Here is a 13,059-nt window from a genome sequence, read left to right as displayed (position 1 = left end):
ATTTTAAGGAGAGGGAGGAGCATAGGGTGACATACAAGAGGGGAGGAAGATGCACACAGGTGGATTATATCCTATGCAAGAGGGCTAGTTTGAAGGAGATTGGAGATTGTAAAGTGGTGATGGGGGAAATGTTGCTAGGCAGCATAGGATGGTGGTCTGTAGGGTGGCGCTGGTGATCAAGAAGAGGAGGAGGAGTGTGACGGCAGTGCCAAGGATCAAATGGTGGAAGTTGAAAAAGGGTGATTGTGAGGTGGAGTTCATGGAACAGTTAAGACAGGCACTGGGTGGCAGTGAAGAGTTACCAAATAGCTAGGTAACTACAGCACAGCTTGTAAGGGAGACAGCTAGAAATGTGCTTGGTGTGATATCTGGACAGATGAAGGCGGACAAAGAGACCTGGTGGTGGAATGAGGAAGTACAGGAGAGTATACAGAGAAAGCAGTTGGTGAAGAAGAAGTGGGATTGTCAGAGCAATGAAGGAAGTAGACAGGAGTATGAGGAGATGAGGTGCATGACAAAAAGAGAGGTGACAGAGGTTAAGGATAAGGCATATGAAGAGTTGCATGAAATGATGGACACAAAGGAGGGAGAAAAGGACCTGTACCAATTGGCTAGACAGAAAGACTGGGCTGAGAAAGATGTGCAGGACGTAAGGGTGATAAAAGATAATGAGAGAAACATACTCACAAGTGAGGAGAGTGTGTTTACTGTTGAGCAGATGGAAAGAGTACTTTGAGGAGCTGATGAATGAAGAGAATGAGAGAGAGAGAAGGTTGGATGATGTGGGTATAGTGAATCAGGAAGTGCAGTGGATTAGCAATGAGGAAGAAAGGACAGCTATGAAGAAGATGAAGAATGGAAAGGCTGTTGGTCCAGATGATATACATGTGGAAGCATGGAGGTGTTTAGGAGAGATGGCAGTGGAGTTTTTAACCAGATTGTTTAATGAAATCTTGGAAAGTGAGAGGATTCCTGAGGAGTGGAGAAGACGTGTTTCAGTACCAATTTTTAAGAATAAGGGTGATGTGCAGAGCTGTAGTAACTACAGATGGAAAAAAATTAATCAGTCACAGCATGAAGTTATGGGAAAGAGTAGTGGAAGCTAGGTTAAGAAGGGAGGTGATCATTAGTGAGCAGCAGTATGGTTTCATGCCAGGAAAGATGTGATGTTTGCTCTGAGGGTGTTGATGGAGAAGCATAGAGAAGGTCAGAAGGAGTTGCATTGTGTCTTTGTGGATTTAGAGAAAGCATATGACAGAGTGCCTAGAGAGGAGTTGTGGTATTGTATGAGAACGTTGGGAGTGGCAGAGAAGTATGTAAGAGTGGTACAGGATATGTATTAGGGTAGTGTGACAGTGGTGAGGTCTGCAGTAGGAGTGACAGATGCATTTAAGGTGGAGATGGATTGCATCAAGGATCAGCTCTGAGCCCTTTCTTATTTGCAATGGTGCTGGACAGGTTGACAAATGAGATCAGACAGGAGTCCCTATGGACTATGATGTTTGCAGATGACATTGTGATCCATAGTGAGAGTAGGGAACAGGTTGAGGAGACTCTGGACAGGTGGAGATATGCTCTAAAGAGGAGAGGAATGAAGGTCAACAGGACTAAGACAGATTATATGTGTGTGAATGAGAGGCAGGCTAGAGGAATGGTGAGGATGCAGGGAGTAGAGCTGGTGAAGGTGGATGAATTTAAATACTTGGGATCAACAGTTCAGAGTAATGGTGCATGTGGAAAAGAGGTAAAGAAGAGAGTACAGGCAGGGTGGAGTGGGTGGAGAAGAGTGTCAGGAGTGATTTGTGAAAGATGGGTACCATTAAGAGTGGAAGAGAAGGTCTACAAGATGGTCGGGAGACCGACTATGTTACATGGGTTGGAGAAGTTGGCATTGACAAAAAGGCAGGAGTCAGATCTGGAGGCAGTAGACTTAAAGATGTTAAGATTTGCATTGGATGTGATGAGGATGGACAGGATTAGGAAGCCAGCTCAGGTTGGAAGGTTTGGAGACAAAGCCAGAGAGGTGAGATTGCATTGGTTTGGACATGTGCTGTGGAGGGATGCTGGGTATATTGGGAAAAGGATGCTATGGATGAAACTTCCAGGTAAGAGGAAAATAAGACCTAAGATAAGATTTATGGATGCGGTGACAGTGGACATGCAGGTGGCTGGTGTGACAGAGCAAGATGCAGAGGACAGGAAGAAATGGAAAGAAATGATCCACTGTGGCACCCCCTAAGAGGAACAGCCAAAGGAAGAAGAAGAAGAAGATTGTCTATTGTTAATTGTAGCATTTCCATTACTGGTATTCAATTGTAGAATTTGTAGATAAGGCAAGAAAAGGAGTTTCACCAACCATTAAAAAACCTTGAAGAAAATTAACAGAATGTCTAGGCTGTGTTTCCATTATTGCTGGCTAGACAAGAATGAAATGTGCTGCCAAATCCAAGTAAAAGTCAGTCAAACCAGCAAAAAACTAGATAAGACAGCTAAATGGAGCACAAAGGTAAACGTATGTAGCCATTAAGGGAGAAAAAAACAAGTGCCCAAAATGTCTCAAGCTGTAAGAAACGTTAATACCACAACTTCAAAGCTTTCAAGCCACACAGACTCTTTTTCAATGCAAAATATAGACAAACAGCACTTCACATATAGTTACATATATAGATGGAGCCAGCCTATAAGCACAATGACATAATCTAATTAATCATAAAGTGATGTAAAAACATACATTAAATACATCCATTACAAACATAAATACTTAAATATAAAAAACATTTAAAACATTTGAAATATTTGAAACATTTAAAACTTTCAAACCATTATAAAACATTTGAAAATACTGCCCAGGCATTAATTGTAAAGATTATATAATAAATATTAAATAAAATTGTGTTTTTGTTTGAATACTAATTTAATACTATTCATTGCATTTAGACCTGGTGGTGTATCAGCCCTAAAGTAATTTATCCTAAATTCAGAACGTTCAGTCCTATTGGTAATATCTACCTCTCTTTTCTCAACATAAATTTGTTGTAGAACTCTAAATTGAAAGGAATGCCCATCAATAAACTGTGTAATGTGTTTGTAAAGAGCATCGGTGTCTATTTTCTTATGAATTTCAGGTAAATGTCATGAAATTCAGTTTTTCAGTTTTTGATTAGTTTTACCTACATAAAAACAGTTACATCTGTTGTAGTGTGTAAAGTAAACAACATGTTCAGTATTACAAGTGGCAGAAGCATTAAATATAAACGTCTGATAGGTAATTGGATGTAAACATTTTCTTTCTAAATTAATATATTTACAAATACACAATTTTAACATGGAACCATAGCTCTTTTTTTACAAATGAGTTTCCTTATATCATGATTTGCACTTATATCTTTATAGCAAAGATACTGCTTCAAATTTCATTCTTTTTATAAATAACATACGGTATGTCACCTACTATTTTCATAATTACATTATCTAAATTTAAAATGGTCCAATTCCTTTCACTTATACTTTTTAATTTGTCATGTGTTCCTATTAAATTTAGTAACATAACCTATAGACCAATTATTTGTATTATTCTTGTTTTTATCATTTCTATGACCTAAAATATTACCAGACAGGTAGGACTTACCCATATCTTCATGTTCTAGACTCACTAATTGCATATTATCTTTAATTAGCTGTGAATCATAACCTCTAAAGTGAAACTCAGTAGCCACATTATTCATCTCACTACAAACCTTCATCAGAAGTATTTAATCTGCTTGCTCTGAGTAATTGGCTCTTGACCATACTTTTATATATGCGTCTAGGGTGCGTGCTGTTAGCATGCACATACCTGGTGGTCTGAACATTTTTTCTATGGATAGTTTTATGGAAACTTCCATCTAAATATGAAATAGTTGTATCTAGAAAATGCATTCTTTCACAAGAGAAGTTTAACTCAAACTCACATAAACTATTAATCCTACTTAGATTGTCAATAAATATCTTCAGATCTTCAGTATTTCTGGTCCAAAGGAAAAAGAAAACATTGTCCTGAAATTGTTTGTAAAAGATTACATTACTATTCAAGAATTCAATCGTGGACTTATTTGTAGTATAAATGTCACTCTTCCTATCTTGCTAAAACCAAATTTGCATAACTGTTTGCTACAGGAGTGTCCATAGCCACTCCTAGTAGCTGATGAAAAAAATGCATTTTTAAATAGAAAAACAGTATTATTTAATACAATTTCTGACATACAGCAAATGGTTTCAGTTTTTTGGGGGAGGGTGGTGGGAAATCACAAAGTATACACAGAAATTCCCTAATGAACGGCACTCCTAAATCATTAGGCATGATTGTAAATAAAAACATTATATTCATGGTTACCAGCATAAGATCATTAAACAATTTGCCCTGTGAGAACATATGTAGAGAACTAAAAAAATCATTAGTGTCTGTAATATAACTATTACTGTAGACAAGTAAGCCAGGTAGTTGCTTCTCCAAATATTCAGATATAGGCATTGTAACCCATTGGCTGCCAGCGACTATCAGTCTCATAGGTGGAGTATTCAGATTTTCATGAATTTTTGATATGCCATATATGCCATAAATTATCAGACTTACTGGATGGGCTATGTATAAATAGAGAGTTCACAGGTAATAAAAATTCAAGTAAAAGTTCATATAAAAAGGATTTTACCTTATAAATAATATTATTCACATCTATTTTAGACTTCTTTGTTAGAGCATAATTAATATGTTATGATATTTCCTTTCATCCTAACCTAAATTACAACATTGGATTATCCTTCATACCTTCTGCTAATGGTAACCTAAATGAACTTAGACTATTTATACAGAATTTAAATATAAAATTTGCATTTAAAAATGCAAAATAAAAGATAAAAATGCAAAATATTATAATTTAGGTGAGGAGAAAAGAAAAGCACTATTTGATGTATGCGCTAGGAAAGATATTGTCATAAAGCAAGCAGAAAGGGGGAAGTGGTCATGATGGATATTGGTAAATACTTTGAATTGATGTATGAATTACTGTAAGATAATGATACTTTTAGAAAAGGTGACTAAAATAGATCTGAAAAATATTATCTATAAAGTAAAAATCCTTTCCATATGAACTTTTACTTGAATTGTCTATTTCCCATGAATTCTCTAACTATTATATATAGCCAATCTAGTGAGTCCGATAATTTATGGCTTGCCAAAAATTCATAAAAATCTGAGTACTCCACCTATGTGATGTCCCACCACTGGCCCAGTATTCAGGAAGCCACAATCCTCACCACTGGCAACAGTGGGGGATGTACACACTGGCAGAATGACAAAAACACACTCAATAAAGTGCAATTTCCCTTAAGAGCACACAGAGACCACAGTCAGTCTGGGGCTGGTTTCTCCCTCTTTCTCCAGATCCCCAATATGACTCCCCACTGGCACAATGACTGAGTTGAGATCTCAGCTGAGTGGCCAAGTCAAGACCTCCAGCACCCTCACTGTCCAACCAGTGTATTGTGTCCCTACCCAAGTAGCTAACACACACACTCTTTGAGATTTGATTTATACACACGTACACACATACCTGGGAAAGGCAGGCACAGGTTTACTAATTATGCCCCTTTCTGCCTAGACTATAAGGTAGTTTTGACTGTCACTAGCCACTCCTTATCAACTACTTTAATGCCCTTAACAAAGGGTATCCAATCTTACTGTTTAATGTTACTATTAATCCAAATGGTAGTTTGACCAAGAGCAAGGCTATTAGGAGTGGCCCACACAGTGTCACCAAATAAATATGCAAGTACTCTCAGAACATAAATATGTCTCTACACAGATCAGCCACAATGATAGGTTTAAATATATTTAATAATAAATAATAAAAGAACAAGAAAATACTCAGTAAATTAACACAGTTACATCAGAGATCAAAATCACAGAAAATATTTAAAACAACATTGCAGGACAGTCTCAAATAAATAAAGAAAACATCTAAGCTATACTTCACTATGTTCCTGTCTGCATCTAAGAGAAATTACTGTACCCTAGTTAACTTACTTACAGAACAACAAGCAGGCAGATGTGGTGACTGGATATTCTTGTTAGGTCAAAGACAAAATACAAAATGCACAACCTCTCTCAGAGAGTTCTTAACTTAATATCACAGATATTACTGCTGGGATACTTGAAGCATTATATCTCTTCTTGTCATTTGACTAACCCAGGTAGCATTTAGCATCTCTCTGTGAAAATACATAAACAAGGATGTCTCTTAGATCTAAGGCAAATGGTGGAAGTCATAAAATATTTTACATTCCTCCACATTTAAAGACAATACAAAAAATTCTAGTTCTAGACATTATGTCTCGATTGACTGAAACCATGCAGTTATAAAATAATTTAATTTCAACTTTTTTTCTGAGGTTTTGCAAGTTAACCTTCTATCTGCAGGCTCCCACTGTTAAAATATACACATTTACACAGTTACAATAGTTTATATACATTTATGTTCTTTTCCAGTAGGATACACTGTGGATACATCTTTAAGCTGAGTACTCTATAACATATCTCTTCAGCACGTCTGTACAAACCATCTTATATGACATACAGCTCTAATACATTTGTAACACAAGCATATGAATCATGTTGATATTCACAAATGACACATAACCATTTACAAAATTCCAGACAACTGTTCTGGCAGTATCTACCTGTTGTTACACTTTTATGTAAATCATTTTAATATTCACAAATAACATATAATTATTTACAAAACGCCAGATAGCTGGGCTGGTAGTATCTCCTTTTGTCACACTGCCAATGGACTACAATGGCCATATCCAAATATTTGGAGAACCAGCTTGACTTGTCTATAGTAATAGTTATATTAGAGACACTAATGTTTTTTGAGCTCACTACATATATTCTGACAAGGCACATTATTTAATGATTTTATACTGGTTACAATGGATATAAAAGGGAAAATTCAGTAAAGCTACCACAAAAGTTTTTACCATGTGCCCATTGAGCCATGATGTGTACATAGGTGCAAACAGTTATAGATATTTCCATCAGTTTGTGCTATGCTCCACATTGCTTAAACATGCTTAACGTAAAAATCAAAAAAGTTGTTAAATAACACTTATAATGTACATCAGACAAATGTACTATAAGAAAATGCGATGCATCTGTACAATGGTGCATTTGTGCTGTTGCCCTGCTTACACCGCTATGAACCATATAGTTTCCAGTCTGTCAGCATGAATATTATGCAAATGTGGTATAAATGGCCTGGATTTGTTGAATCTCTAAAAGGAGCAACTTTGTCCACATATCCACTTCAGGTAGATTCCTACACAATTTTTATATTCACATTGGATGTGCATGACATCGGGGGGTGTCATGTTACGTTTAGGATCTTTTAATGCTCATTGCATATGTTTGTGCAGTGCACCACTTGCTGCAATCGGCTTGGGCATAGGTTAGCGTCTTTGCATGACCTAACCACCCAAGTCACAGTCATGACCTAGCCAGGTATGAATAGAAAAAGGATGCATTCAATTAATAATATATTGGTTTCTATAAAGTATGCTGTGCTATGCAGCAAATAACACCATGTTGTGCAGTAAACTAGGGCCTTTAAATCATGTCAATTATATCTTAAGCAGGTGAACTACATCATAATTAGACAATCCCACACGATGCACCTATACCACAACTGTATAAAGTGTGCATACACCCTACATTCTGATTTTCCCTCAGTACTCTGAACCATTGGAGTAGAGACTTGGAAACTTTAACTGAGATAATGCTAGCGGCTGCTGCAGCTATTTTACATCTGTATGTGCTAGATGCTGAGGTCAGTGCTGCTGGTGCTGACAATAGGCCTAGACAGAGAAGGAGAAGAGTGTCCAGGCCCAACATAACCATCCAGGAGATACATGAGCAAGACAATGTAGAGTGCTACAGGGTGGACAGGGACATATTACAAGAACTCAGTGAGCTCTGCTGCCCTCAACTCAGAGCCAGAACTAACAGAGGGGAACCCACCCCAGTGGAAACCAAGGTATGTGTAGCCCTTAGGATACCAGAAACAAGTACTTTTCAAAGACTAACTGGGGACATGATGAGGGTGTCACAGGCATCTGCATCCAGGATACCCCACCAATTTCTGGATGCTATTCTCCCACATGCCAGTAAGCACATATCTTTTCCCCTTTCCCATGAGGTCAAGGACAGCAATATGCAACACTTCTACCATGTGGCACACTACCCTGCAGCACTGGTTGTTATAGATTGCACTCATGTACACATCAAGGCACCACCTGATGAGCAGGGTAGAATCTACATTAATCACAAGGGATACTACTCCATCAACTGCCAAGTCATGCGCAATACCCATGGGATTATCATGAAAGTGTGTGCTGGCAACCCTGGCAGTTATCATGACTTTCATATCTGCACACATCACAGCTGTACCAGACATTTGCTAGGGGGGCATCCCACAGGGCCATTTTCTCAGGGGTGCTGGTTATGCCCTGGAGCTGTTGATGATGGCACCCATCAGAAATACACACACATACACAGAAGAATCCCATAATGAGGCACAAGCACAAACTAGGAACATCATAGAGCATGTGTTTGGGCTTCTGAAGTCATGTGTTTCGATATATCTTGTGGAGTCCTGCAGTATACTCCAGCCATATGTACACAGATATTAACAGTATGTGCTATGCTACGCAATCTGATCCTACAGAAACAGCTGCAGCAGGATCAGCAAAGGGAAAGGATACACAGCCCCTCACCAGTGCCTAGGCCACTACAGCTACAATCACAGGAGGACTCAGAGGAGGAGCACCTTGTTGATGACCCTGTAGGCAGACATAGGCATGCTCAGTACACCCTGGCTTTGGCTAAAAGATAATGAATAGCACATTTACTGACAAGCTAGGGCCCGATGGACTAACACCTTACTCCTCCTCACATGCATGCATTAAAATTGATGCCAGCTAACTCACACAGCCTGTACCTTTCCATGCATTGGCTGTTTGCATCAGAGTCAGCCATGAACTACAGTTGTGTCAACTGCTGCATTTGCAAGGTAAGTCCATAACCTACACAGTAGTCTACTGGATTATTATGATATGTTATTGTAACTATGGATCAGGTACATTATGCAAGTAATTATAGTGGGTTATTTGGACAGAAATGACATCCATATGTGACTACAGAAACCCATTCCACTATCACATCTCCATTTGTAATCAGTAGGCCTCGTGAAACGAATATTCATGTAGTCCTACTACAACAAATTACTTGTATATAATTCAAGAGAAATTTTAGAAAGTGAGGTTTAATGTTTGCAGACTAGTGTGTATCCTAGCATAATAAAAGTTTTGTTCCCCCACCCCACAAACAGCAGTGTCCCCTTGTAACTGCTATAACAGCAACTCATCTATACTATATGAGCATTTCATAAAGTTACTATTCCACACAGTCTCAGGACAGTAATATAGAATTTTATCTTATGTTTTACATGTTAGGTAACAGAGGAATAGCAATGTACATATTTATGCAGGTGATTCATAGGATCATAGGAAGTTACTAGGCTAACAGCTCCAGGGCCTTTACAAGCCTAGCGAAGTTTAACCCATGTTTCCAAGAGTGCCTGGTTCAAGTAGTCACTAAAATCAACACTTATTGCCCCTGTCCAAGAAGGACACAGGTGGAATCCCCAGGGTGAATTTCCAATTGCCCAACCAATCGTCCAAATTGCACTTAATTAGGGCCAACGAGGGGCTTTGTTTAACATGAATAGGAAGCTTATTCCAAAGGTGGGGCAACATCTGTGAGACAAATATGTCTCTCTAGCAAGTTCTGTTGATGTCACATACCAGGTAAAAGTCCTTTGAGCGAGAGACCCATGTGCCATTTGACTTGTGAATGTGCAGCTTTTCCATCAAAGCTGGGTCAGGGCTTGCTCTATATGCAAGGCACAGGTTGCCTCTGAGCAGTCTGTATGACACAGAGTAAACTGACAATGATTTCAGTCTGTCAGCATAAGACATATCTTGAAGACCCTGAATTTTTTTCATAAGGAACCTGTGTGGTCTTCCAATTGCTGCAGGTGTTTGGAAAGTAGCATACCAAAGGGAGCATTGTACTCTATTACTGGCCTTAAGACAGAAGAGTACAGGGGGTTATAACATTTTTTTTTTCTTTGAGGCAATGCACTTACTTATGAAATGAGCAATATAAAATGCCCTTCTTACCACTGTGGGGACATGGTAATTGAAGTTAAGTTTGCTATCAACCTGTATGCCCAGATGTCTCACCACTGACTGTGTGCTTAGGGTATTGCTTTTGATGTGGTGGTTTGCAGGAACATCACCCTTGATGAAGGGGATGATAATGCATTTTTTGCATTAAGTTTAAGACCATGACTTTGGCACCAGTCTGCATAAGACCTTCTTGCAGGATGTTGACATCATTAGGGGTTTCAATAAGCACTCCCACTTTACAGTCATCAGTAATCTTTGTCAGCGCCAGTCCTTTAGTTTTAGCCTGCACTTTGTAGAAGTAGATTCCAAATGGTAGGGGTCCCAGAACTGATCCCTGTGGAACGCCACTGGTTACGGGTCTGCTGGAGGAGCTGGAGTCCTCTGTTTTGACCGTATGGCTTCAATCAGTGAGCCAGTTGGCAAACCACCTGACACTATATGGGTTAATACCAAGCTGGGTGAGTTTATCAGTGATGCCTGAGTAGGGGATTGTGTCAAAGGCATTCGCTAAGTCTAGGTAGGCCATATGCACAGATTTTCCCTCATATAAAGCTTTGTTGACTGTCTCGAAGAAATCCACTAAGTTTAACAGGGATGATCTCCCCTTGACAAAGCCAAACTGGGTGAGGTTGAGCATTTGGAGATTTCCTATATCTTTGTTAGTGTGACACCCGTGCACTGACCCAGTAATCAAGGAACCTCAATCCCCACCACTAGCACCAGTGAAGGACATCCACATTGGGAGGGATAACAAAGACACACGCAGTAAAGTACAATTTCCCTTAAGAGCACACAGAGATCACAGTCAGTCTGGGGCTGGTCTCTCCCTTCCTCTCCAGATCCCATGTAAGACTTCACACTGGCAAAGCTATAGGGTACAGATCTCAGCCAAGTACTCAAGCCAAAACCTTCAGTGCCCTCTCTGTCCAACCAGTGCTTCATGTCCCTGCCCAAGTAGCTCACACACACACACACACACACACACACACACACACACACACACACACACACACACACACACACACACACTTTGAGATTTGGTTTATATACAAATACACAGACACTCCAGGGGAAGGCTGGCAGAGGTTCTACAGCTATCCCCCTCCTGCCAGGCTATAAGGTAGTAATCACTGCCACCAACTACTCTCATCAGCTACTAAAAAAGGCCCTTACCAAAGACTGTCCAATTTATACTGTGCAATATTATTACCCATATAGTAAGTGGATGAACAGCAAGGCTTGTTGGAGTGGCTTTGTACAGTATCACTGCATACATGCAATGTACTCTAGAGATTAAATTATCTCTACACAAAACAGCCACAGTTGAAAGGTTTAAAATATTTAATAATAAATACAAAACACACAAGACAAATCTTCTCAGTTCATCACAGTGCTAGTCAAGAGTTCAGAAATCACAGGAAAATTCTTAAAGTAATACTGTAGAATAGTCTGACATAAATATAGAAAACAGCTAGTCTAAAATTACTATTTTCTATCTATTTCTAAGAAAAATCTTTGTTCTAAATAAATATCCTACTTACAAGAAAAGCAAAGTACTGGTGAGTTGATGTGTTCAGGTACAGACAAAATCCAAAATGTTTATTCACTCTCTCTCTGAGAAAATCTTAAATTGATAACACAGTACTGCTGACTCATTTTAGATTACATTATTCTTCTCTGGTTCACAGGCTAACAGAAACTCAGACTTTAACATATCGTTGATCTTGCAGCTGCCAGGAACCCACAGCAATAAAATACATTATACATGTAAAAATCTAGCAATTAATTCTGGTTTCAAAACAATAAAAGGAATTTCTTAGTCCAGACATCACGTCTCTGAGTTTGAGGTCAAACAGTCATACAATGCTTGACTTATCAGCTTTCTTGCAGCAAAGTGCACTGTGGTTACATTTTTGAAGTTCAACATTTAACACAGTTTTCTTTACATTTGTGAAATAGCTAGTGGGTTATATTAATATTCACAAATGACATAGAATTATCTACAAAATTCTATCTAGCTAGGCTTGCAGCCATTCCTTTTTTCACATCCCCCCTGAGAACTCAAGTTAGTTTTTCAAGTGTCCCTTAAGAAATATTGCTTGAGAGAGTTAGGTCTATCTGAGTATACCTTACCCCATTCCCTGTCTTGAGAGCCCATCTGCATTGGCATTGCTAATCCCACTGTGGTACTGCACTGACATATATGCTTGCAATCCTAGGTTCCCTCATAGCAACATGGCATTTTGCTGGCTGACTCTGTGTAACCATGTTAGGGGATTGTGATCTGCAACTACTGTGAATTTTCTTCCATACAGATAAGGGTGAAGTTTTTGTAGTGCCCACACTATAGCTAGACATTTCTTTTCTACAGCTGCATAGTGTTCCTCCCTGGGTTGGAGCCTACAACTGAGATAAACCACTGGGTGCTCTTCTCTCTCTGAAGCAATCTAGCTAAGTACAGCCCCCACCCCATGATTCGAAGCATCCACCTGCACAACAAAGTATTTGCTGTAATCTGGACTGGCTAACACAGGGGGTCCTCCCAAAGCTTCTTCACACTTTTGGAATGCCTGCTGACACGCTGTGGTCCACACTGCCTTATCTGGCCTGTTTTTCCTTGTAAGGTCTGTGAGGAGAGCAGCTATGGTATTATAACTGGGGATTAACTTTCTGTTGTACCCTGCTGTCCCTAAGAATGCCCTCACCTGCTTTTTGGTAACAGGTGCAGGCCATGGCTGAATGGCTTCCACTTTGGTAGGTTCTGGCCTGATCTTA

This window comes from Protopterus annectens, chromosome 16.part0, assembly GCF_019279795.1.
Source record: "Protopterus annectens isolate FY-2018-M chromosome 16.part0, PAN1.0, whole genome shotgun sequence".
Taxonomy (NCBI): Eukaryota; Metazoa; Chordata; order Ceratodontiformes; family Protopteridae; genus Protopterus; species Protopterus annectens.
Note: the sequence above shows the minus strand (reverse complement) of the source record.